Here is a 26,873-nt window from a genome sequence, read left to right on the forward strand (position 1 = left end):
GCCTACAGTGAAATCCTGGTAACTTTAACAACTGCCCTAGAATTAGGAAGTCAAATCCAGTAGCCACTAGCCATACACATGGTTGGTGTTAGTCTATTCAGGCTCCTATGCCAAAGTACTAGACTCCCAAAATACCAGACAGTTCTGAAGTCTCAGAGCACACATGTGGTCAGGTGAGGACCTTCTTCAGGGTCACAGACTTGGTGTGGCTTCACATAGCAGAAGGGAGCTAGGGAATCTCTCTGGAGCCTCTGTTATAAGACACTAATCCTAATTCCTAGGGCTCTACCCTCATGACTACCCTAGGGCACCTTTCAAAGACCCCACCTCCTGCTGACATCATCTTTGGATAAACCAACAGACCATAGCATGGTTATTTAAATATTTAAATTAATTAAAATGAAATAAAAATTAAAATCCGATTCTTCATACTAGGGAAATCTCAAGCGTTGAACAGCCAGCCACATGTGGCTAGTGACCTACATAAATATTTTCATCAGTAAAAAGTTTATTGGAAAGTTCTGCCCAATACTATTTTGATGAACAGGATCCTTCAATAATATATTAAGAAATGTAGGAATAAATGTAGAGCCATGAAAATTTTGTGCTTGTTGACTTCAACTTGAAAAACTATATTTGTATCTTAATAATAGTGGTAAGCATAGCAACTCCGCAGGTACAACAGCAGAACAAATATTGCAGCTGCCATTTTATTGGGTCCATTTTTGGTGCTCTCTGTCAGGTGCATTATATATATTATCTCCTTCAAATCTCAGAGTTCATATAAGTTGATAATATTCCTATTTCATAGGAACTGAAGAAATAAATTGCAGAAAACCTTTCAACTAGCAGGTAGACTCAGCTTGAAGCCTGGATCTGATTCTAAGACCAAGACCTACTCTCTCCACTTCATCAGGAGGTTCTACCTATACACGTTAAACTGGTTTTAAAGTCTAAAATTGATGCTGTATTTGGAATGTGTTAATTATTCTGGAAAAAGTATGCTAAAGGCTGAGTCAACCTTACGACCCTTGAGGTGAGGCTAAGAACGCTTGATTTCATTCATCTCCCCCAACCTAGGTTAAGTATCTCATTTCTGTATTCCCATAGTCCTCTCTACTTACTTCTATCTTGCACAATTGACTCCGGGCTGAAATCACTTGCTGTGCTGACTGTACTTCCCTTGTAAATGTTGATGTTCTTGAGGATAGAAGCTGGATCTTGATCCTCCGGGTATTCCTGTTCCTAGTATAGGGTGGATGCTAAATAAATTTCTGATAGATGAGCTAATTAAAGAGGCTTAATTCTTGCCAATAAACTGGAAGATCTACTAGAAAGATGGGAATGACCATGTAAGCAGTGTCTAAATCTGCCAGGGACTGTACTAAAGAACATCCTTCTGGAACAATTTAGGCATACAGAGACTGAATGCAATCTGGAGTTTCATAGCTCAAACTCTTAGATCTATAAACTGTATAATCCCTTTTGAATCTCCTGACCTTATCTCCCAATCTTGCATTTATGCAAAAATCTCCTTTCTGCTGACCGCTAGTGAAATGCTTTAGCTGGGTTGCTGATCGTTCTTCTTTTTTATTCTATAACAGATATGCTAATCTCAGGAACGATGCATTTCAGGTCTAGCATCATTAAATTAGTATCCCATTGCCTTGCTGCAATTTACTGCTGAGTCAGCATTTCCAGTACAATCTCTATTTTCCAGGGTTTCTAATTTGGCCATAAAAATTCACTCGGAGTAGAAGCCTGTCAGAGGAAGTCCTGCTTTTGAATGGCATTTTTTTTTAAAACAGAATCTTAAAATACATCGTTTAATGTAGGTGAACTATTGCACAGTTTATAGATATTCAAGTGGAATTCTGGAAAGGGCCTTCAAGGCATTGTAACTTGTTCCTCGAAATGTTGACACTTCATCATGGACGTGTCATCAGGCAAGGTTAGAATAGATCCCTTTGTCCTGCCTTGGGTAATTGCCCTGGGTATATCGTGTAGAACATTTACAGTTTTTGTGAACTCAATCAATTCTCCTTTTTGCAGAATTTCTTCTTTTTCATTACATTGTTTCCCCTTTCCATTTGTTTTTGTTCTTAGTTTTTCATCTCATGATCTCATCTACCACATCCATTATTTTTGCAGTGTGTGTGTGTGTGTGTGTGTGTATGTGTGTGAGATTGTGGTGTAAGAAGTGTCTACATGGGGAAATTGATATCAGTGCTTATGGTTGGCTCTCAAATGTTCACGTAGAATGATCCACTTTGCAGACGGTCTATATTTCTCCTCTGATTTTACTTTTCCCACCCATCTGAAATAAAACAGATTAACTCCTCTCCCCCCACTCCAATGCACCGTTAATGATTGTAAAGGCCTTTGTAGATTCTCTGAGGTATATCATTTTGGGAATGTATTGTGTTCTCCAGACTCGATAAAATCTCTTTGAAAGTCGTTGATTTAAATGCTGCTCTACCTATGCCACTATTTTGAAGTGTGTGGGTCCCTTTTCTTCCATTCTATGGATAAGTGAAGAGTAGTTGGTCATACATGAACTCTTTGTACAGTTGTCCATAATGGGTAGTGAAAAGGATTAAGTTCAGGCCACAGTGCAGCAGCCTAAAGGAGAATTTGAACATAGATGAATTCCCAGAAGTTTTGCTATCTTGTGCATGGAGAACCATCAACTGTTGGAATTTTAGAATTTCACCTTCTCCCTGATGAGTGACTCTGAATCAACCAACAATGCTAACGGTGGAAAACATTGGTAAATTTGCAGCAACCTCCCTGGCATAAAGTGGGAACCCCCAACACCCTTTCTGCTGTTAGCAAAACTGCCTAATCAGCAACAGTGAGACTCCCACTCCAAGCAGATTCTCTCCACTCCAAGTCTATCTAAAGTCTTATATTTAGAACAAGACTTTTTAGGGTAACACTTTGATCTTAAGCTGTCTCAGAATAAATAATTGTACAATTAGGCCAACTAAGCTTTTGAATATAAAGTGCATGGATGTAGTTAAAAAGATAAGCTTAGACTCTTTTATTTATTCAGGAGCATCTGTTCCATGCCAGGTACATGGCTCTGGTCTAAAGATGCAAAAAGTAAAGAAGATGTGTCCTCTACCCTCAAATTGCCTGCAATCTGTTATGCAAAACAGATTCCTGACTGGTACCCTATAGTGCATTTTAGAATTAAAATAAGGTCTGTTTATTCAGCAAATATTCATTAAGTGTTATCTATGTTCAGGGCACTATTCTAGACTGTGAGAGTAGACTGATGAACTAAATAGGCAATACCTTGCCCTCCCATCTCCCAGGAAAGAAGAATGCACCAGTAGTCACCGTGTGTGTGTGTGTGTGTGTGTGTGTGTGTGTGTGCACGTGCACTCACGCGTGTTCAGGAGTGGGGTGTGTGTGGCTAGTGACTTGGTTTTGCCCACTGCTATATCCCCTCCATCTAGTACAGTACCTGGTGCATAGTATATACTCAGTAAATATTTGGGAACTTGAATAAAAACAATCATGAGTAAAACAAGGTCACAGGTGCCTCAAAAGGAGCCTCACATGGCAAAGTGATCATCAGGGACGAAGGAAGGACTAGTTCCTTCTGTCTGCATCAGCTTGAGAAGTCCAGCGTGACCTTGAGTTGTTTGGAGGAGATGGAAGAGTGGAGAGAAGTGAAGCAGCAATGTCAAACGAGGGAGAGAAAAGCTCAAACAAGTGTAGATGTGAAAGACCATAAGGCATTCCAGAAATTCACTGCAACCTAAGCTCAGAGACTGGACAGGTGGTTTGGAACTCGACCGTGAAAGTCTTACTTGCCAGGGACAAGGTTTTGCTCTGCTATGGATTAGTGACACCTGAAAATGTTTAAGCAGAGTAGGTCTTGAACCCGTTTGCATTTCTGAGTTTCTCCTTTCCTGAGCCACCTCTACCACCATCTTGGGTCGTGTTTTGTCCTTCCTGTTAGTACATTTTCTTCCTCATCTGTCAGTCAATCAGACGGCATACCATTCCTTTGAAATTTCGTCAGATCTGTCCTTTATGGTGAACAGAGTTGGATCCTGTGTCTCCTTACTTAGAAAGTCACTAAACAACTTGGCATCTTGAAACCTCTCGCAAGGAAGAGCCACCTTCCTGGAGCAGCTAACGGGATGCGTTGCAGAGTGGGTGAGAGACCAACAGTGCCATCGGTAACATAAAGAACGCCAGCAGAATCTGCCTTTTCACATTAAAAATTAACAATTTGCAATCTACAGCAAAGCCTGCCACACTCCTCCCTTGTGAAGCTCATAACGGGAGAAAGCACCCTCCCCAGAGGATAAGAAGGGAACATTTTTATACAGAGGTGCCAATTTAATCATCAGAGGAAAGTTCTGTGTATCAAAGGGAGGGCAGAACTCTCAGGAAGAGGCTGGTGGTTTAATAGCCCATTTGTGAGTCCTGAAATCCCGTTATAGGCTTGTATAAAGGCCAGAGGAAGTACATCCGCCACGAAGCCTTGCGCAGAGTAGACATGCAGTAAATATCTTCTGAATGATAAATAAGACCAAGGATGTAAACTAGCCACCTCTGGCAGATGCCTCAGCAGTAAGAATATTCTTAATATCATTTGCAGAAGCTTTACAGTTTATAAAGGCTTTCATTAACGCTGCCATTTTTATCTTCATTACTACCGAGCATGAGACAAGAATTTTCACCATGATTCACAGGGGTCTTAGGAATGGGAAGGGAACTAGTCAAGGTCACGTGGCTGCTTAGTGCTGTGGTTGGGACATGTACTCATGTCTACCGAATCATAATGTAGGATGTTCCTTCTGTGCTCAAAGAGGGTAAGTCCCATACAGTAATGCTCTCATTCTTTAGGTGTGGTCTTAGGCGACTGCTTCAAAATCAGCTAGTAGGAGTCAAAATGCAAACTGGAGGCCTTCATCCAATCAAACTCTCTTGAAGTAGGATCCTGGGGGAATCTCTATTATTAACGGCAGTGCTTTGGAATTCTCACCATTGTTGTCTATTTATTGGTCCTAACAAACTTCTTTCTTTTTTTTTTTCTCTAATTTTATGTCTTTGCAAATACAAGACAAATTTGATTTGTTAAGTTCACTCTGAATCACTACACCTTGTTTTAGGTTGTATTCCTCCCAGCCTGGTGGCATTGGGTGTAACTAAAGATTCTTAAATCTCAAAATTTGATGAATTAGGGTGTGCCTACCAACTCACTTAATGTTGTTAGAGCAAATCATTCCCTGAAGTTCCCAGCATGTTCAGCACATAATGTAATAAACCACATAGTCATTCTCTGTTGTATATTAATATATTTGCCAACTTTGGAGCAAATAGTTAAAAACTGTACAACTTTGTATTTCTGGAAAGACTCAATCCTTAATCGCCATCACCCATTTAACCCATCTCCCCACTCATCTCCCCTCTGGTAACCATCAGTTTGTTCTCTATAGTTAAAAGTCTGTTACTTAGGAGGTGCCTGGGGTGTTCAATCACTTGGCTGTCCAACTCTTGATTTCGGCTCAGGTCACCATCTCAAGGTTTGTGAGTTGAAGCCCCATGTCAGGCTCTGATGTAGTCTTTTGATGTAGTCCCAATAGTTTATTTTTGCTTTTATTTCCCTTGCCTGAGGAGACCTATCCAGAAAAAAAGTTGCTTGTGCTGCCTTCTAGGATTTTTATGGTTTCAGGTCTCTCACTGAGGTCTTTAATTCATCTAGAGTTTATTTTTGTGTATCGTGAATGTGGTCAGCTTTCATTCTTTTGCATATAGCTGCCCGGTTTTCCCAGCACCATTTGTTGAAGAGACTGTCTTTATCCCATTGCATATTCTTTACTCCTTTGTTGAAAGTTAATTGACCATATAATGGTGGGTTTATTTCTAGGCTTTCTATTCTGTTTCGTTGATCTCCGTGTCTATTGTTATGCCAGTACTATACTGTTTTGATCACGACAGCTTTGGAATATAACTTGAAGTCTGGCATTGTGATACGTCCAGCTTTGCTTTTCTCTTTCAAGATTGCTTTGGCTACTTGGAGTCTTGTGTGTTTCCATACAAAGTTTATGATTGTTTGTTCTGGTTCTGTGAAAAATGCTGTTGGTATTTTGATAGCGATTGAATTGAATCGGTTGGTTGCTTTCGGTAGTATAGACATTTTAACAAGATTTGTTCTTCCAATCCATGAGGGTGAAATGTCTTCAAATTTATTTGTGTCATCTTAAGTTTCTGTCACCAGTGTTTTATAGTCTTTCACCTCTTTGGTTAAGTTTATTCCTAGGGATCTGGTAATTTTTGGCTCCGTTGCAAATGGGATTGTTTCCTTAATTTCTCCTTCTGCTGCTTCATCATTAGTATATAGAAATGCAACAGATTTCTGCACAGAGATTTTATATCTTGTAATTTTACTGAATTTATGTATCAGTTTTAGTTGGATGGGGTATTTCAGGTTTTCTGCAAAATGTATCATGTCATCTGCAAAATGGTCTAAGTGTTACTTTTTCCTTACCAGTTTGGATGACTTTTATTTGTTTTTGTTGTCTAATTGCTGTGGCTAGGACTGAGGGTAGTATGTTGAATAAAAGTGGTGAGAGTAGACATCCTTGTCTTGTTGCTGACTTTAGGGGAAAAGCTCTCCGTTTTTGATGATGTTTGCTGTGGTTTTTTCATATATGGCATTTATTATGTCGAATTATGTTCACTCTAAGCTGACTTTGTTGAGGGTTTTTATCATGAACGGATTGTATGCTTTGTTAAATGTTTTTTCTGTGTCTATTGAAATGATCTTATGGGTTTTATCCTTTCTCTTATTTATGTCATGTATCATGTTAATTGATTTGTGAATATTGAACCACACCTGTACCCCAGGAATAAATCCCACTTGATTGTAGTGAGTGATTTTTTTAATGTATTATGGAATTCAGCTTGCTAGTATTTTGTTAAGTATTTTCACATCTATGTTCATCAGGGATATTGTTTGTAGTTCTCTCTCTGTCTCTCTCTCTCTCTCTCTCTCTTTTTTTTTTTGTGGCGTATTTATCTGGTTTTGGTATCAGGGTAATGTTGGCTTCATAGAATGAATTTGGAACTTTTCCTTCCTTTTCTGTTTCTTGGAACATTTTGAGAAGAAAAGGTATTAACTCTTCTTTAAATGTTTGGTGGAATTTGTGAAGCCATCTGGTCCTGGAGTTTTGTTTCTTGGGAGGTTTTTGATTTCTGATTCAATTTCTTTGCTAGTTGTCCATCTATTCACATTGTTTTGATTGGTTGTACATTATATCAGGGTAATTTCTATTCCAGGATAGGAATTAAATTCAGAAGACACTGGTTTTTCTTCAAATCCTACTGGCAGTTTATAAGTGTGGCCAATAAATTCTGGTATCAAGGGCTTAGCTAAAAATTATTTATGATATTTGAAGTTATTTTACCTACCATGAGCTTGAAAATCTTTTTATAAAAACTTAGTTCAAGTAATCTAAATCTGCTGCTTAAGCCATTCAAGTAAGCGTATTTGGAGAGCCTGGGTGGCTCAGTCAGTTAAGTGTCTGACTCTTGGTTTGGGCTCAGGTCCTCATTGCCCCATGTGGGGCTCTGTGCTGACAGCATGGAGCCTGCTTGGGGTCCTTTCTCCCCTTCTCTCTGTCCTTCCCTGGGTTTCATGCATACACAAGCTTTCTTTGTCTTTCTCAAAATAAATACATTTAAAACAACATCAACAAAAAACACAAACAAGCATATATATACAGCTTGTATATAATTTATTTATTTACATATATAATTTTAATTATATATGTATATATATATAATTATATATATATGTATGTATATATGTATATATATATGTATATATATATGTATATATATATATAATTACATAATATATTTACATAATATATAAAGTCTGTACCTTAATTCTCAGAGTATACAGTCTTTATTTCATTTAATAACATATCACTTATTTGCAGTAGTATTGGTACTGGAATACCTACCTTTTTCTCTGCATTAGATCTGTACTTCATTTTTTTTAATGTTTGTTTTTGTTTTTGTTTTTTGTTTTTTTGAGAGAGAGAAAGGCTATGGGTGGTGGAAGGGCAGAGAGAGAGAGAGGGAGACACAGAATCCGAAGCAGGCTCCAGGCTCTGAGCTGTCAGCATGGAGTCTGATGTGGTACTCGAACTCACAGACCATGGGATCATGACCTGAGCCAAAGTCAGATGCTCAACCGACTGAGCCACCCAGGTGCCCCAGATCTGTACTTCCTTAAGGGAAGGGTCATATTTTTAACATCTTATATCTTGCACAAGGTCTTAAGCAAAACAGGTGTTACAACACTGGGCCTCTGTCGTGTCCTGAAATGATTCATGTCTCCAAGAATTGGTGCCCTTCTCCTGTTGAATCAGAGTTGACATTGAGTGACCAACAGAATATGCCAAATGTAGTGATGTGTGACTTCCAAACCTTGGTCATAAAAGGCACCGGAGCTTCTTCTTTTCTTGGATCATTCACTCTAGGGGATACCAACTCTCGTGTCATGATGACTCTCAAACAACCTTTTGCCCATGTGGAGTGGAACTGAGGCTGCTGAATAAAAACCCAACACAAAGCTGCTAGCCTTGTAGTTGAATCACCTTGGAAGTGAGTCTTTTTGACACCGCCATTACCTGACTGCAACAAAACAGAATCCAAGCTGGAATCACCCAACCAAGCAGTCCCAATTTGCTTTACCACAGAAACCACAGACCAATAGTTGCTTGATCACATAGCAACTGAACATCTGTTTAATGGATAGGACTTTTATGGCTAATGGATGATCATCATTGCTTTAAGCCAATAACTTTTGGGTAATTTGTTACTCAACAATAGAAAATAAATAAAGTTTTATGACTAGAGACAAGAGCATGATGTGAAAGATTCAGGTTATTGGATGCATGCCAACTGCCATAATGATCATAATCTATATCTCATTCTGTTGGTTTATATGAAGATTTTAAGAGAAAAATTAATTTTTAACTAGGTTTTAGAAGAATAGATTATGGTGGTGAGGTAGAGAAAACAACTCTTACTTGTGGTAAATTCTCAAAAGATTAAACCTTCAGTGGTTGGTCAGAGGTTTGATATCCTGGTAATGAGAAAGGATGCGAGTTGCAGAAAAGGCAAATTTGGAAATTTAAGAAAGATCTGTCAGGAAGCCCTTCCAAAATGGTGGAATAAGTCCCTGTAAAAATCTCTCTGTAAAAGCAATAACAATTGCAAACATTCTCTAAATCAGCTTGTGTAGGAATTTGGAAGTAAAGGCTTCTAATAATTAATGTAGCACTTATTCAAAGAATGGAGCTGAATGTCAGTAAGAAAAGCAAGCTTTGTGACATCTTAAGTTTTCTTATTCCCGTTTCCCTGTCCAGGCAAGACAGTAGCTGTGGAAACCGATAACCTCGCAACCATGCTACTTGTCAAAACCAACAGTTTGTGAGGCTCTGGGTAGGGCAAAACAGTTTGGGTTCTCTCAACAGCCCGATCCCTGGAGTATTTTCACTATTTTTCTTATCCAGTAGCTCCTTGAAAAAAACCAATTCTTAGGGCTTTCTTTTATGTAGTCTGATGCAGATTTGTCTGTGCAAACAGCCTATCCCGAGTGTTAAAACAGTCAGCTGCAGTGATTTAATCCTGAGGCAGGGATACAAGTGCTGACGAAAAAAATTAAAAGGAAGAATTGAGAAATAAGATGTCCATAGGAATATTTTAAATGCTCCAGCATATTTTAAATATTCTAATAAAAGCCCAGAAGTAACACACATGTTCAGGGCTGTGCCCATGTCAGAAATAAACTGAGAAGGTCCTGAACTGTGTTTTATCTGTGGGTCATATTGAGACTCAGTCCAGGGCAAAAGTGGAAAGCTAATTCAGAGTTGTAAAATGCCAGAACACTGGAGCCATGTCCTAAAACATACAGATACTCAGCAAAGACTGGGATACCTACTGGTTCCAGTTATTTAAGGAAATCTCTAACCATTCACTAGCTAACAATTAAGTTCCTCAAGCAGAGATGTGAGTGGCCACATGGACACACAATTCAGACATTACACAATTAGTCTGGAAAATTCACTGAACCATCACCAGTAACAATAGCAAATGTTGTGGAGGTGTGGGAGGCACCGTAAAGCCTCCTCCCCAAAGACGTAGAAGTTCTCATGGTCAGGAGATAGGAATCTGTTCTGTTACCTGAAAAGGAGGAGTTAAATTAGCCAACAGCTGGCTTGGAAGAAATTATCCTGGATTATCTAGTTTCCAATTTAAAGGCTCTTTGAATGTGGAAGAGAGAGGAAGAAGACTTCTTCTCCAAGGGATAAAGTGTGGCAAAGATTCAAAGAGCTGCTAATGACTTGGAAGAAGTGATAGGGCCACCAGTAAAAGAATGCAGGCAGTGTCTAGAAACTAGAAAAACCTTAAAAGAAAGAAAACAGATTCAATCACAGAGCCTCCAGTAGGAATGTTGTCCCGCCAACACTTTGGTTTTAGCCTGTTGAGACTCATTTTGGACTTAGGACCTGCAAAGCTGTAAAATGATAAATTTGCATGGTTTTAAATCACTAAATTTGTGGTAACTTGTTTCAGTGGCAAGAGGAAAGTAATAGGGGGTCAGGGAGGACATGCTTTTCAGAATTGCAAGATTATATATTTAAAATGACAGGTTACAAAAAAGAGGAAAGCATGTCCCATACCCTGGAAGAAAGCCAGTCAATAGAAACTATCCCAGAGCCAGCACAAATGTCAGACTTCATAAACAAAGACTGTAAGTTAGCTATTAAAAGCATTGAGTGAGGAAAAAAAAAAAAGCATTGAGTGAACTACATTAAAAGTGTTTAATAAAAGTTATGTCTAAAGATGAGTGAAAAATTTGAGAAAAATGTCTCACCATATTGTCAATAAAGAGACATTATAAAAGAAAGAGGCAAATAGAAGTTTTTTGAGTTCTTGACATAATAAATGCCATATATGAAAAACCCACACCAAACATCATCAGAAACTCAGAGCTTTTCCCCTAAGGTCGGCAACAAGACAAGGATGTCTACTCTCACCACTTTTATTCAACATACTACCCTCAGTCCTAGCCACAGCAATTAGACAAGCAAAACAAATAAAAGGCATCCAAATTGGTAAGGAAAAAGTAACACTTAGACCATTTTGCAGATGACATGATACATTTTGCAGAAAACCTGAAATACCCCATCCAACTAAAACTGATACATAAATTCAGTAAAGTCACAAGATATCTCTGTGCAGAAATCTGTTGCATTTCTATATACTAATGATGAAGCAGCAGAAGGAGAAATTAAGGAAACACTCTCATTTGCAATGGAACCAAAAATTACAAGATCCCTGGGAATAAACATTTGATCTGGCAGAAGAGAGAACAAAGAAAATTTGAATATAGATCAATTTAGTCCAAGATTTCTACTATAATTTTCCTTCCTCCCTTCCTTTCTTTAAGAATATTCTTTATTTAAGAATAAACCATTCTTAAAAAAGAATGAAGAAAAATGAACAGAACCTCAATCTGTGGGAACCTCATTACATGTACAGTTATAAAGATAAATGAATTAAGAAAAAGGAGGGAAACAGAAAAAAATAGTGAAAAAATGACATAAATATTTTTAAATTTGATTAAAAAAACCTGAATTCCTAACAGGATAAACTCAAAGAGATGCACACCTACACATATGTTCAAGTTGTCAAAATAGAAAAATAAATCTTGAAAGCAACAAGGAAAAACAGCTCATCATGTGCAAGCCTCCTCAAAAAGATTAACATCACTTGTCATCAGAAATCATGAAGCCTAGAAGGTAGTAGGGATGTACTCCAAGGAAGAAATAGATAATTCAATAATGATAGACTTCAGTCTTCAATACCACCCTGTCAATAATGGATAGAATAACACAGAAATAGAAAGCTTAAAAAATAGATTTAAGAAGCATCTATACAGCACTTCAACCAATAACAGAATGTACATTTTTCTCCCAAGTACATGTGGTACATAGTCCAGGGTAAGCCATATATAAGTCCATAAAACCAGCCTTGATAAATGTAAAAGGATAAAAATCATAAGTTTATTCTCCAACCATAAGGTGATCAAATTTGAAATAACAGAAGGAAATTGGGGAAATCCACAAATAGGTGAAAATTAAAGAACATAGTCATAAATAGTCAAGGTGTCAAAGACGAAAACTGCCAACGTTACACGATACATTGTGGTAAATAAAAATGAAGATATAAAATGCTAAAACTTACAGGATGTTACAAAAGCAGTTGCTTAGAAGGAAATGTATAGCAATGAATACCTATATTGAAAAAGAAGAAAACATTTAAAACTAACAGCCTAATCTCCCACTTAAGAAACAAGAAAAATAATGCTCACTTTGGCAGCACATGTATTAGAACAATGCAGAGAAGATGAGCGTGGCCCTGTGCAGGGATGACGTGCAAATTTGCGATGTGTTCCATATTTCAAAACAAAACAAGAAAAATAAGCACAAGTTAAACTGGAAGAAGGAAAGAAGACAGGAAGGGAGGGAGGAAGGAAGGGGGAAAGAAGGGAGGGAGGGAGTGAGGAAGGAAGGAAGGGAAGGAGGAAGGATGGGAGGGGAGGGAGTGAGGAAGGAAGAAAGGAAGGGAGGCAGGAAGATTATAGTAGAAAAAAATGAAGCAGATAATAGAAAAACATGGGAGAAAATCAAAACTTTGTTTTTTGAAAACACAACAAGATTGACAAAACTTTACCTAGATTGATCCAGAGAAGGAGAGAAGACTCAAATATCAAATTACTACAATAAGGAGTCAAGAAGGGAATATCACTAATGATATTACAGAAATAAAAATAATGAGAAAAGAATCTGAGTAATTGTATACAAAGTAAACAAATTCCTAGAATGAAGTTTCTAAAAGTGAAGAAAGAAAAAATGTGACTATACCTGTAACAAGCACACATAATACATTAGTAATTAAATAATTTCCTCCAAAGAAAAGCCCAGGCCAAGATGGTTTCATTGATGATCTATCAAACCTTAAACAATTAATACCAGTGATTCACAAAGCCTTCTAAAAAAAAATAAAAGAGAACATAATGCTTCCCAGCTCATTCTGAGTCTGGTAGTATTCTGGTAACAAAATCAGACAAAGCTCAATATCCCTTATGAATATAGACATATCCTCATACAAAATACTTGTAAGTAGAATCCAGGAGTATATGGAAAGGATTATACTCCATCGCAAAGTAGAATGTTTCCCTAGAATGCAAAGTTGGTTTAACATATGAAAATCATTATAATAGACCATATTGATAGACTAATGGAAAACATCACATGACCGTCTCAGTAGATGAAAAAAAAAAAAAAATTGACAAAAGCCAATAGCCTTTCCAAAACAAACAAACAAACAAACAAACTAAAAACTAGGAATGTAAAGGAATTTTCTAAACCTAATAAATTAGGTCCGCAAAAATCCCACAGCTAATAGCACACTTAACGGTCAAAGAAGAAATGCTTCCTTCTCTAAGATCAGTAACAAAAAAAGGATGTCTGTTCTCACCACTTCTATTCAACATTGTTTTGGAGGTTCTAGTCAGGGAAGTTACAAAAGGAAAGGAAATACACGTATCCAGATCGGGCACATTGGGAAGAAGTTAAGCTATCTCTATTTACTGATGCCCATGATCTTGATTTAGAAAATCCAGTAGAGTCCACTAAAAATCTTTTAGAATGAATAAATTATTATTAGAACTAATAAATGAGTTTGGCAAAATTCTAGAGTACAAGGTCACTATCAAAAAGTCTCTTCTATGGGGGCAGCTGGGTGGCTCAGTTGGTTAAGCACCCTACTTCAGCTCAGGTCATGATCTCATGGTCCGTGGGTTCGAGTCCCACATTGGGCTCTGTGCTGACAGTGTGGACCCTGCTTCAGATTCTCTGTCTTCCTCTCTCTCTCTCTGCACCTCCCCTTCTCATGCTCACTCTCTCTCTCAAAAATAAACATAAAAAAATTTATTGCATATTTATATACTAGTAATGGAGACTCTCAAAATTAAGAAGCAATTAAACTTTTATTAGCAACAAAATAAAATAGGAATAAACTTTAAAAAAAGTGCAAGACGTATACACTGTAAATTATAAAACATGGCTGAAAAAATTAAATGTCACAGTTAATTTAAAAGATCATATGGTCATGATTGAGTTAACGTTAAGACAAAAATTTGATCCACAGAGTCAATGTAATCTCTGTCAAACTTCCAATTACTTTTTTACATTTTGAAAAGCTGATCTTAAAATTCATATAGAAATGCAAAGAACCTAGAATAGTCAAAACAGGATCATGTGTTTCTGCCATGAGGATGGAAATTATTATTATATATATAACAGAATTTTCATCCTTATGCTATATATATTTTATATATATCCTGTGTGTATGCAATAGTAATGAGAATCCAGAAATAACTCTTACATTACAGTTAACTGATTGTGACAGAGATGCCAACCAAGTTCAGTGGGGAAACAACTGTCTATTCAACATCTAGATAAGTTAATGCAAAAGAATGAAGTTGGACCCCTACCTCACGCCATATGAAAAGATACTTTATAATGGATTACAGAACTAAATGTAATAGCTAAAGCTATAAAACAGTGTGAAGAAAATGGGAGTAAATCTTTGTGACCTTGTATCAGGCAGTAGGTTAGTAGCTAGGACACAGAAAGAACAAGCAATGAAAGAAGAAATGTTGAGTTCAATTTTATCAATTATTACTTACCCTTATGAATAAACTTGTATTTTAAGAACACCATCAAGAAGTGAAAATACAAATCCAGGGGCGCCTGGATGGCTCAGTCAGTTAAGCATCTGACTTCGGCTCAGGTCATGATCTCGCGGTTCGTGAACTCGAGCCCCACATCGGGCTCTGTGCTGACAGCTCAGAGCCTGGATCCTGCTTTGGATTCTGTGTCTCCCTCTCTCTCTGCCTCTCCCCTGCTCACACTCTGTCTCTCTCTGCCTTGCAAAAATAAATAAAATGTTTAAAAAAAAAAAGAAAATACAGATCCAGAATGGATGAAAGTATTTTCAGATTACATACTTGATAAATGTATAGTGTCTAGAATATATAAAAAACCCTTTTAACTCAACAATAAAAGAAAGTTTTAAAGTGGGCAAAGAATTTGAATAAACATTTCTCCAAAGAAGACTTACACATGGCAAATAAGCACATAAAAATATGTTCAAAATAATGAGTAATTCAGGAAATAGAAATAATTACAATGAAATAGAATTTCACACCTATTAAGATGATTAAAAAATGATAAAAACAAGAATTAGAAAGGATATAGGGAAACAGGAAGCCTCATACACCTAGACATTGCTGATTGGATTGTAAAATGGTGCAGCCACTTAGGACAATAGTTGGGCAATTTTTTGGAAAAAAATTACTGTTACTGAAGTATAATGACATGTAGTAACCTATTTCAGCTGTACATCAAAATAGTTTGATAATTTTATATAGTATGAAATGAACACCAAAATAACTCCAGTTACCATCTATCACCGTACAAAATTCTGATAATATCACTGACTGTATTCCCTATGTTGTACACATCCCCATAACTTAATTATTTTATGACTGTAAGTTTGCACCTCTCTATTCTCTTCACTTATTTTGCCACCTTCCCTATCCCTCCCCACCCTGGTCACCAGGTTTGTATCTTATATCTATTAGTCTATTTCTGTTTTGTTTATTATTGTTTCTTAGGTTCCACATATAAGGTAAATCATATGGTATTATTTTTGTCTGACTTACTTCACCTAGGAAGGTGCTCTCGAGGTTCATCCATGTTATTGCAAATGGCAACATTACATTTTTTATGGCTGAATAATATTCCCTTGCATATATGTATCCCATATCTTCTTTATCCATTAATTTAGCAATGTACACTTAGGTTGTTTGCATATCTTGGCTATTATAAATAGTTCTGTAATGAACACAGTGGTGTATATATCTCTTGAGATAGATTTTTTGTTTTCTTTGGATTAAAAAAAACATAATTGGAATTGGTAAATCATATTGTAGTTCTGTTTTTAGTTTTTTGAAGAATCTTATTTTTCTCCATAGTGCCTGCACCTATTAAGCATTCCTACCAATGGTGGATGAGAATTCCCTAACATAATATCATATGATAATATTCCCTAACATATAACATATTATTATCATCGCTAACATATTATTTTTTTTTCGTTTTGATAATAGACCATCTGATGGGCATGGCCTAATATTATGTTGTAGCTTTGATTTGCATTTCATTGATGATTAGTGATATTGAGCATGTTTTCATGTATGCATTGGCCAATCTGCATGTCTTTGGAAAACTGTATATTCAAGTCCTCTGTCCATATTTTATTCTGTATTTTATTTAATTTTTTTTAAATTTTTTAATTTATGTGTATATTCATTTTATATTATTATTTGTGTTTTTGTTATTAAGTTGTATAACTTCTTTATGTATTTTGAATATTAACCTCTTATTTGATGTATGGTTTACAAATATCTTCTCCCATTCACTATGTTGACTTTTTGTTTTGTTGATAGTTTTCTTGGGTGTGGAGTTGCTTTTTATAGTTACATATAATCCCATTTGTTTATATTAGCTTTTGTTGCACTTGCCTGTGCCTGAGGAAAGGGTCCAAATATATATAGCTAAGGCTGATGTCCAAGAGCTTTCTGCCTGTATTAGGTGAAAATAAAATCCTTGGATGAGTTTCTTTAAAACAAACTTCCTGCCCATGTTTTCTTAAAGGAATTTTATGATTTCAGGTGTGGTTTCAAGTCTTTAATACCATTTGAATTTATTTTTGTATATGGTGTAAGATAGTGGTCCAATTTCATGCTTTTGCATGTAGTTGTCCAGTGTGTTTATTTCTGGGCTGTCTATTCCATTGATCTATGTGTCTGTTTTTCATATCAGTACCATGCTGTTTTGATTACTATAACTTTGTAATATAGACTGAAATCAGGGGGCATGATGCCTCCAGCTTTGTTGTTTCTCAAGATTGCTTTGGCTTATTCAGGGTCATTTGTTGTTCCATACAAATTTTATAAAAGTTCTAGGTCTGTTAAAAATGTCATGGTATTTTGAAAATAATTGCATAGAATATGTAGGATGCTTTAGGTAATATGTACATTTTAAAAATATTCTTCCAGTTCATGAGTATGGTGTATTTTTTCATTTGTGTTGTTTTTCTTTCATCAAAGTCTCAGAGTTTTCAGAGTCCTGCATCCCATAGATTTTGGAAAGTTGGGTTTTCATTTTTATTTGTCTCAAGGTACTTTGTGATTTACTCTGCTATATTCATTCACCTGGTTTAGTAGCATGTTGTTTAGTCCCCATGCATTTATTTTTTTCCAGTTTTCTTCTTGTAATTGATGTCTACTTTTATGCCATTATGGTTGGAAAGGATGCTTGATAAGATTCAGTTTTCTTTAATTTATTGACTTGTTTTATAGCCTAAGGTGTGATCTGTCCTGGAGAATGTTACATGTATACTTGAAAGAAATGTGTATTCTTCAGTTTTTTGGATGAAATGTAGTGTGTATATCTGTTTAGTCCATCTGGTCTGATGTGTTAAGGCCAATGTTTTCTTTTTTTGTTTTTTAAAGGTTTTCATAGACATACACTGATTCTTTTTTTAAATTTTTTTTAATGTTTTTATTTATTTTTGAAAGAGAGAGACAGAGCATGAGTGGGGGAGGAGCAGAGAGAGAGAGAGAGAGAGACAGAATTCAAAGCAGGCTCCAGGCGCTGAGCCATCAGCACAGAGCCCGATGTGGGGCTCGAACCCACAAACTGTGAGATCATGACCTGAGCTGAAGCCAGACGCTCAACCGACTGAGCCACCCAGGGGCCCCTTTTTAAATTTTTTTTAATCTTTATTTCTTTTTGAGAGAGAGAGAGACAGAGTGAGAGCAGGGGAGGAACAGAGAGAGAGGGAGATGCAGAATCTGAAGCAGGCTCCAGGCTCCGAGCTGTCAGCACAGAGCCCGACGCAGGGCTTGAACCCATGAACCGTGAGATCATGACCTGAGCCGAAGTTGGACACTTAACCAACTGAGCCACCCAGGTGCCCCAAGGCCAATGTTTTCTTATTCATTTTCTGTCTGGGTAATCTATCCACTGATGATAAGTGGGGTATTAAAATCCACTACTATAATTGTATTATTGTAATTTTTACTTAATGTCTGTTAATGTACACCTTATATATTTAGGTGTTTATATATTGGGTGCACAAATATCTACAAATGTCCTTTTCTTTATATGACTCCTTTATCATTTGCTATGTCTTCTTTTGTCTTTTGTCACAGTCTTGGTTTCAATGTCTGATTTGATCTGATATGAGTATTGCAACTCCAGCTTTTTTATATTTCTCTTCGCATGGAATATCTTTATCCGTCTCTTCACTTTCAGTCTGTGTGTTCTTTAGATTTGAAGGGAGTCTCTGGTAGACCACATATAGTTGGTCTTGTTTTTTTTTTTTTCCCATTCAGCTAAACTTTGGGAGCAGTCAGTGCATTTACATTTAAAGTAACTATGAATAGGTATGTGTAACTATGAATAGGTGTGTAGTATTTTGGACTTGTTTTCTGGTTGCTTTTGTAGCTCTTCTCTGCTCCTTTTTTCTCTTGGTCTCTTCTTATGTGGTTTGGTGGTTATCTATAGTGTTCTATTTAAGTTCCTTCTGTTAATTTTTGTTTCTATTGTAGATTTTTGGCTTGTGGTAACAATGAGGTGTGTATATATATGTTATATATATATAACATATATATATAACATATATATAACATATATATAACATATATAACATATATATAACATATATGTATATAACATATATGTATATAAAACAGTCTATTTTAAGCTTATAGTCACTTAGGTTCAAATACATTCTAAAAGCACTACATTTTTACTTTCTACACACACACACACACACACACACACACACACACACACACACACTTTCATATTACTGATGTCAAGTTTTACATTTGGTTGTTTTGTGTATTCCTAAATCGCTTAATGTAGTTTTAGTTGATTTTACTATTTTTGTCTTTTAATCTTCGCACTAGCTTTTTAAGTAGCTAATCCACTACCTTTAGTAGGAAAATACTCTTTCACTTAGGACACTTATATTTTACTTATGTTTACCTTCAGTAGTGAGATTTTTTTTCTTTCATATATTTCCTTATTTCTAGTTTTGGTCTTTTCTTTTTCACCTAAAGATGACCCTTGAACGTTTCTTATAATGCCAGTTTAGTGGTGATGAGCTTCTTTAGTTTTTGTCTGGGAAACTCTGTATCTGTCCTTCAGTTCTGAATGATAATCTTGCTGGGTAAAATATTCTTGGATATAAGTTTTTCAGATATATCCTGCCACTTTATTTTAATCTTACAAAGTTCTGCTGAAAAATCAGCTGATAATCTGATGGGGCTTCCCTTGTATACAACTCTTGGTTTTTCTCTTGCTGCCTTTCAGATTCTCTTTTATTTTTAACTTTGGCCGTTTTTTTTAAAAATCATATCTTGGTGTGGATCTCTTAGGGTTCATTTGTTTGAGATACTCTCTGCTTTCTGGATCTGGATGACTGTTTCCTTCTCAAGTTTAGGGTCATTTCAGCTCTTATTCCTTCAGATAAATTTTCTGCCTCTTTGTCTTTCTTTTCTCCTTCTAGACCCCTTATAATGTGATTGTTAGTATGCTAGATGTTGTCTGAGAGGTTTCTTAGACTATCCTCAGTTTCAAAAATTGGTTTTTCCTTTTGCTGTTCTGATTGAGTTATTTCCATTAATTTTTCTTCCAGATTGCTGATCCATTTTTCTGTCTTCTCTAATCTGCTGTTGATTCCCTCTTGTGTATTTTTCATTTCAGTAATTGTATTCTGGTTGATTCATTTCTGAATTTTCTAACTTTGGTGAAGTTCTGTGTTCTTTCCATTCTTTTCTCAAGTTCAGTGAGCATCTTTATGACCATTACTTTCAACTCCTATGTTCATTTCTGTAGTTTCTTCCCACCCATGAGGTTTTATCTTGTTGTTTCGTGTAGAACATATTCCGCTGTCTCCTCATTCTTTTTGACTTCCTGTGTTTGTTTCTGTGAATGAAGTAGATCAGCTACCTCTCCCAGTCTTGAAGGAGGGGCCTTGTTTGGGAGCATCCTCTCTGTAAACTGTGTGATCCTAGAGGTTCTGGGGGCTGGCTGGAGCTAGAGTGGGTGTAGCCTGGGGAGGTCCCAGGATGCATTGCATTGGGGCTGCCCTGGTGGGTCAGCTGGGGCTGGTACAGGTGCTACCCAGGGGTTCCAGAGTGTGCCGTTCCAGGGCCACACTATTAGGACAGCTGGAACTGAAGAGGGCACAGACTAGGGTTCTTGGGTCTCTATTTGCTGGAGCCACCTTCATGCGATAGCTGGAACTGGAATGGGCATGGTCCAAGGTGCACCTAAAGCATACTTTGCTGGAGTCAACTTTGTAGAACAGCTGAAGCTGGAGTGGGCACAGCCTGGTGGGATCTCTGGGCATGCTGCACTGGGGCTGCCTTGGTGGGGTCGCTTGATCAGGCATACTTTGCTAGGGTTATCTTAACTGGATGGCTGAAACAGTAGTGGGCTTTGGCTGCAGGAGGTCTTGGGATATGCCGTACCAGGGCTGCCTTTCCAGGATGGATGGGCCTGGAGTGGGCATGAGCCAGAGGTTTCCTGAGGTGTGTGTTTTGTGGCTGCCCCAGTGAGATAGCTGGGGCTGCTGTAGGCATGGATGGGAGGGTCCCAGGGGGCTGCCGTATCAGGCCACTTTGGAGGTATAGTTGGGGGGCGGGGTGGATATAAAAACTGATGCTTCTCAGTGCCTCTGACCCCAGACAAAGTTCCAGCAATTACCTGGTCTCTGGCACATGTTCTGAGGTGGGTAAATAGATTTCTTTCACTTACAGTCTAGTTGCCCTTTAAAATGCTTCCCCCCCAGCCCATTCCCTAGGGTGGATAAGTCTGCATACAGGCCCCTCAGTGATACCCCTCCCTACTCTAGGTTGTTGCAATGGAGGTAGGGTTCCTGTTACCATGCCTCCATCTGTCTTATCCTTCACTATGTGAACCCTCTATCATTTGTTGCGCAGAAGTTGTTGAAATCACTGTCACTTGTTCTTCAGGGGCAATTGTTCTATATGTAGGTTTAAATTAGGTGTGTTTGTGGGAGGAGATGAGTTCAGGGTCATCCTACATCACCTTCTTAGACTTGGCCTCTGACATGTTAAACATAGTGTTCCTGTGTGACCCAGCAATTCCACTCCCAAGTTGTATACCTAAGAGAACTGAAAGCACATCCTCTGAAAAATCCAGTACACAACCATTGATAGCACCATTATGCATGGTAGCCAAAAGCAGAAACAACTGAAATGTCCATCAACTGCCGAATGTGTAAGTATAATGTGGTTTATACAACGGAATATTATTTGACTATAAAAAGGAATGGAGTGCTGATAAATGCTAGAAATGTATAAACCTTGAAAATAATATGTTAAATGAACATAGCCAGTCAAAAATGCCATATAATTCAGGATTCAATTTTATGAAATGGCCAGAATAGACAAATCCATAGAGACAGAAAATAGGCCTCTAGGTGGGGAAGAGTAAGGGGTGACTGCTACCCTAATTGTTATGGTTTTTTTTTTTTTTTTTTTTTTACTGAGATGGTGACATGTTCTAGAATTAGGTAACAGTGATGTTTGCACAACCCTGTGAATATACTAAATACTGCTGAATTGTGAAATCAAAAGTGTGAATTTTATGGTATTGAACTATATCTTAGTAAAGCTGTAATATATAAAAAAGAAGAACCTTTTAAATTAAGTAACGTGTCATTAAAACTATAGTAATTGAGGTTATGGAAGCAGTGTTAATTCAGGAACCAGAACAAAAGCTAGGAAATCCTTGTCCTCGGTGTGTGTGTTGTGTGTTGAGAAACGTGCTTCATGTAAAACTCTCAGTAGAGATGGTTCAGATTGTAGTAGTAGAGATAGTTATCAATTTGGGCAGCACAGTATCATGGTGGCACTTGGCTGTGGACCAGGAATAAGGAGAACCTAGCTGGAATTCTAGTTCAGGTTTCCGACTGCAAGTGTGTGTGTGTGTGTGTGTGTGTGTGTGTGTGTGTGTGTGTGCGTGTGTGTGCGCGCGCGCACACTATTTGACAAGTAATTTTATAGTTGTGGAGTAAGATGTGGAGTTTGAGTTAGACCCTAGGTGGAACAGTCTCCCTCAGGGCGCTGTCTTTGGAAATGGTAAAGGGTAGCGCCTGGTGGAGGAACTGAGAGAGGCCAGGAGAGCAGAGGGACCTGAACCAGAGCAAATCCTTCTTCATCTGTTTTATACATTGTACGTTGTTTTGCTTGGTGAAAAGTTCACAAGTCCCCAGGCTAGATGTTTTGAAAGTGTTTTTAAGCTGTGTCACTCTATAGGCTCTGATAGGAATTTCTGTTTAAATACGTTTCCCATCTCTTTTCCATACTTTCCCTGAAACCCTTGCACTCTTCCCTTCCACAATAAAATTGCACTGTCCCTGACAGGTAGAGTATAAACTCTCTGAGGTACCACAGACTTTGAATGCATGCAGTTCCAGTTAGACTGTGTGTATGCTATATGATTTGTTTTATTCAAGTATAGTTGACATGCAGGGTTAAAATAGTTTCAGGTATACAATATAATGGTTCAATAATTCTATCCATTTCTTAGTGCTTATCGAGATAAATGTATTATAGGGATGCTGGGTGGCTCAGTTGGTTAAGCGTCCAACTCTTTTTTTTTTTTAATTCATTTTGAGAGAGAGAGAGAGAGTGCACAAGTAGGGGAGTGGCAGAGAGAGAGGGAAAGAGAATTGCAAGGAGGCTCCACACTGTTAGCACAGAACCTGATGTGGGGCTTGATCTCACAAACTGTGAGATTGAAATCAAGAGTCAGGTGACTGACTGAGCCAACCAGGTGCCCCTAAGCCTCCAACTCTTAATTTAGGTTCAGGTCATGATCCAGGGGTCTTGAGATCAAGCCCTGCCTCAGGCTCCACACTGGGTGCTTAAGATTCTCTTTCTTTCCCCCTCTGCCCCTCCCCGAGTCATGCTCAAACAAACAAACAAACAAACTCTCAATCTTCTTTATATATTTCACCTCTCCTCTCACCACTTCCCTTCTGGCGACCACCAGTTCCCTGTATTAAGAGACTGCTTTTTGTTCTCTTTTTTTTTGTTCTTTTTTGTTGTTGTTGTTTCTTAAATTGCACATATGATTGACATCGCATAGAATCTGTCTTTTCTGACAGACTTATTTCACTCAGTATTATACTTTCTAGGTCCATCCGTGTTGTTACAAATGGCAAGATTTCATTCATTTCTATGGCTGAGTAAAACTGCACTGTGTGCGTGTATGTGTGTGTGTGTGTGTGTGTGTGTGTGTGTGTACTACATTTTTATCCATTCATCTATTGATGGACACTTGAATTGCTTTGATATCTTGGCTATTATAAATAATGCTATAATAAACATAGGGGTGTATGTTCCTTATTGAACTTGTGTTTCTGTTTTCTTTGGGTAAATATCCAGTAGTGGAAATACTGGTTTATATGGTAATTCTATTTGTAATTTTTTTGACTAACCTGTATGCTGTTTTCCACAGTGGTTACACCAGTTTGCATTTCCACCAACAGTGTTAAGAGAATTCCTTTTTCTCCACATCATTGACAACACCTGCTATTTCTTGTGTTTTTGATTGTAGCTACTCTGATATGTGTAATGTGATATTTCATTATGGTTTTAATTTGCATTCCTCTGAGGATAAGTGATGATGAGCATCATTTCAGTGTCTTGGTCATCTGTATGTCTTCTTTGGAAACATGTGTATTCAGATTCTTTGCCCATTTTTAATCAGATTATTTATTTATTTAGGCATTGACTTCTTTCAGTTTTTCATATATTTTGGATATTAACCTTTTGTAAGATGTATCATTTACAACTACCTCTCCCATTCAGTAGGTTGCCTTTTTGGTTTTGGGATGGTTGTCTTCACTGTGCAGGATTTTTTATTTCATTATAGTCCCAACAGTTCAATTTTGCTTTTGTTTCCCTTGCCAAAGGAGACATATCCAGAAAACTGTTCCTGTGGCTGATGTCAAAGAGATGACTACCTATGTTTTCTGCCAGGAGTTTTACAGTTTCAGGTCTCCAATTTAACCCATTTTGAGTTTATTTTGTGTATGGTGTAAGAACATGGTCGATTGTCATCATTTCGCATGTTGCTGTCCAGTTTTCCCAGTACCATTTGTTGAAGATACTGGCTTTTTCCTATTGTATACCTTTCCTCATTAATTGACCATGAAAGTGTGGGTTCATTTCTGGACTCTCTTTTCTGTTCTCTTGATTTATGCATCCACTTTTGTGTCAGTTCGCATATTGTTTTGATTATGACAGTTATGTAGGAGGTCTTCAAATCTGGGTTTGTGATACTTCCTGGTAGATTGCTTTTTGGTAGCATGGACTTTTTAACAATACTGGTCCTTCTAAACCCTGACCATGGAATATCTTTCTATTTGTTTGCATAGTCTTCAACTTCTGTCATTAATGCTTTAATAGATTTCAGAGTAACAGATCTTTTACCTCTTCGGTTAAATTAATTCCTCGATATCTTAGGATTTTTTGGTGCAATTGTAAATGAGATTGTTTCCTAATTTTTCTTTTGCTACTTTGTTATTACGGTATAGAAACGCAACAGATTTGTTTATTAATTTTGTATCCTATGATTTTACTCAGTTCATGTATCAACTCTAGTAGTTTTTGGTGGAGTCTTCAGGATTTTTTTTTAATATTCTTTTTTTTAAGTTAACTCTACCCCCAATGTGGGGCTCAGACTTAAATCCCTGAGATCAAGAGTCGCCAGGTCTACTGACTGAGCCAACCAGCTGCCCCAAGGGGTTTTTTATATATAGTAGTGCCATGTCATCTGTAAATAGTGAAAGTTTTACTTCTTCTTTACCAACTTGGATGCCTTTTAATTCTTGTGATTACTGTGGCTAAGACTTGCAGTACTACATTGAATAAAAGTGGTGAGAGTGGACATTCATGTCTTATGTCGGATCTGAGAAGAAAAGCTCTCAGTTTTTCACCATTGACTATGATGTTAGCTGTGGCTTTTTCATATATGGACTATATTACATTGAGGTATGTTCCCTCTACCCCTACTTTGTTGACTGTTTTTGTCATGAATAAAGGTACTTTGTCAAATTCATTTTTAAGAATCTACTGAGATGATCATAGAACTTTTATCCTTTCTTTTGTTAGTGTAATACATCATATTGATAGATTTGTGAACCTTGAATTGCCCTTCTGTTCCTGGAATAAACTCACACTTGATGGTGGGAAAGATTTTTTAATGTGTTGTTAGATTTGATATACTAATACTTTGTTCAGTAGTTTTACATCTATGTTCATCAGAGATACTGGCCTATAGTTCTCTTTTTCATACTGTCTTTTTCTGTTTTGGTATCAAGGTAATGCTGGCCTCTTGGAATGAATTTTAAGCTTTTCCTTCATATTCTTTTTTTTTTTTTTTGAGTAGTTGAAGAATAGGTATTAACTCTTCTTTATTTATTTTTTCCCAATATATGAAATTTATTGTCAAATTGGTTTCCATACAACACCCAGTGCTCATCCCAAAAGGTGCCTTCCTCAATACCCATCACCCACCCTCCCCTCCCTCCCACCCCCTATCAACCCTCAGTTTGTTCTCAGTTTTTATCAGTCTCTTATGCTTTGGCTTTCTCCCACTTTAACCTCTTTTTTTTTTCCCTTCCCCTCCCCCCATGGGTTTCTGTTAAGTTTCTCAGGATCCACATAAGAGTGAAAACATATGGTATCTCTCTTTCTCTGTATGGCTTATTTCACTTAGCATAACACTCTCCAGTTCCATCCATGTTGCTACAAAGGGCCATATTTCATTCTTTCTCATGGCCACGTAGTACTCCATTGTGTATATAAACCACAATTTCTTTATCCATTCATCAGTTGATGGACATTTAGGCTCTTTCCATAATTTGGCTATTGTTGAGAGTGCTGCTATAAACATTGGGGTACAAGTGCCCCTATGCATCAGTACTCCTGTCACCCTTGGGTAAATTCCTAGCAGTGCTATTGCTGGGTCATAGGGTAGATCTATTTTTAATGTTTTGAGGAACCTCCACCCCGTTTTCCAGAGCGGCTGCACCAGTTTGCATTCCCACCAACAGTGCAAGAGGGTTCCCGTTTCTCCACATCCTCTCCAGCATCTATAGTCTCCTGATTTGTTCATTTTGTCCACTCTGACTGGCGTGAGGTGATATCTGAGTGTAGTTTTGATTTGTATTTCCCTGATGAGGAGCAACATTGAGCATGTTTTCATGTGCCTGTTGGCCATCCGGATGTCTTCTTTAGAGAAGTGTCTATTCATGTTTTCTGCCCATTTCTTCACTGGGTTATTTGTTTTTCGGGTGTGGAGTTTGGTGAGCTCTTTATAGATCTTGGATACTAGCCCTTTGTCCGATATGTCATTTGCAAATATCTTTTCCCATTCCGTTGGTTGCCTTTTAGTTTTGTTGGTTGTTTCCTTTGCTGTGCAGAAGCTTTTTATCTTCATAAGGTCCCAGTAGTTAATTTTTGCTTTTAATTCCCTTGCCTTTGGGGATGTGTCCAGTAAGAAATTGCTGCGGCTGAGGTCAGAGAGGTCTTTTCCTGCTTTCTCCTCTAGGGTTTTGATGGTTTCCTGTCTCACATTCAG

The 26,873-nt window shown here is 37.5% G+C and overlaps 1 protein-coding gene and 1 pseudogene across 3 annotated transcripts in view; both read left to right on the forward strand.

Moving 5' to 3' along the window:
- Positions 1-26,873, forward strand: part of TAFA1 (TAFA chemokine like family member 1) — a 513,047-nt gene that overhangs the window by 142,258 nt on the left and 343,916 nt on the right. The window lies entirely within an intron of this gene.
- On the forward strand, positions 12,413-12,510 carry LOC123607773 (annotated as a pseudogene).

This window comes from Leopardus geoffroyi, chromosome A2, assembly GCF_018350155.1.
Source record: "Leopardus geoffroyi isolate Oge1 chromosome A2, O.geoffroyi_Oge1_pat1.0, whole genome shotgun sequence".
Taxonomy (NCBI): Eukaryota; Metazoa; Chordata; class Mammalia; order Carnivora; family Felidae; genus Leopardus; species Leopardus geoffroyi.